General features: G+C 44.3%; 1 pseudogene; it reads left to right on the top strand.

Moving 5' to 3' along the window:
- The first annotated feature begins 273 nt into the window (after positions 1 to 273).
- Positions 274 to 666, top strand: LOC126503236 (60S ribosomal protein L32-like; annotated as a pseudogene).
- Positions 667 to 1,092: the final 426 nt, after the last annotated feature.

The raw sequence follows: 1,092 nt of genomic DNA, 5'->3' as shown, positions 1-1,092 counted from the left end.
CCTGCTTCCTGATTGTGGGTGTGATGTGCACAGCTGCTGCAAGCTCCTGATGGCCTGGCTTCCCACCGTGAAGGACCCTCTAGCTGCAGGTGAAAAGAAATCTATTCCTCCTTAGGTTGGTTTTGTCAGTTTTGCTTTTGTTTTTGCTTGTCTTTTAAATCAGAGCAACAGGGAAAACAAAACTAAAATTGTAACAGGCTAGTTGTCAAAAAAGAGATACTGTCTTCTTCCTCTGCACTACCTACAGGGTGACTGCCCTTTATTTTCTGGATCATGGCTGCCCCCTGGCCTCTTGTGAAGCCCAAGATTATCAAAAAGAGGACCAAGAAGTCCATCTAGCACCAGCCAGACCAATATGTCAAAATTAAGCAAAACTGGCAGAAACCCATAACAGGGTAGGGAGAAGATTCAAGGACCAGATCCTGATTCCCAACATTAGTTACGGGAGCAACAAGAAAACCAAGCGCATCTGCCTGGCGGCTTCCGGAAGTTCCCGGTCCACAGCATCAAGGAGCTGGAGGTGCTGCTGATATGCAACACACTTATTGTGCTGAGATTGCTCACAACATTCCCTCCCAGAACTGAAAGGCCATTGTACAAAGAGCAACACAGCCGGCCGACAGGGTCACCAGTCCCAATGCCAGGCTACGCAGCGAAGATGAGTAGATGCTTGTGTGCATGTTTTATTTGTGTTTAAATAAAACCACAAAAACTGCCAAAAAAAGATACAGTATCCATCTCTGAGATACCTGGAAATATGTATTGCATATTATAAGGAAAGATGGCAAGTGAATAAGCTAGTAACTCCAAGGGGCTGGTTATGGCTTCAATAATTGGCTGAACAACATGCTGCCAGATTTGAATGTGGAAGGTGTTAGAAATATTCTCTAACGTGAATGGGGCAAGACTACTGAATTTATTACACTTTAGACTCTTAAACTTGGCAAAAAAGGAAAAAAAAGAACTAAAGAATGCAGTGAAGATGTGTCCTTCACAATCTGGACGGATGCACTGTGGAGCGGCAATGTCATCGCCATTAACTCTTGGGGTTGCAGAGTAGGCAAAGCGACAATACAGTGAGTGTAATACAAC

Source organism: Alexandromys fortis, unplaced genomic scaffold (genome assembly GCF_014885135.2).
Source record: "Alexandromys fortis isolate MF-2015 unplaced genomic scaffold, M_Fortis_MF-2015_v1.1 scaffold_52, whole genome shotgun sequence".
Lineage (NCBI taxonomy): Eukaryota > Metazoa > Chordata > Mammalia > Rodentia > Cricetidae > Alexandromys > Alexandromys fortis.
This window is presented reverse-complemented; position numbering and strand designations above follow the sequence as displayed.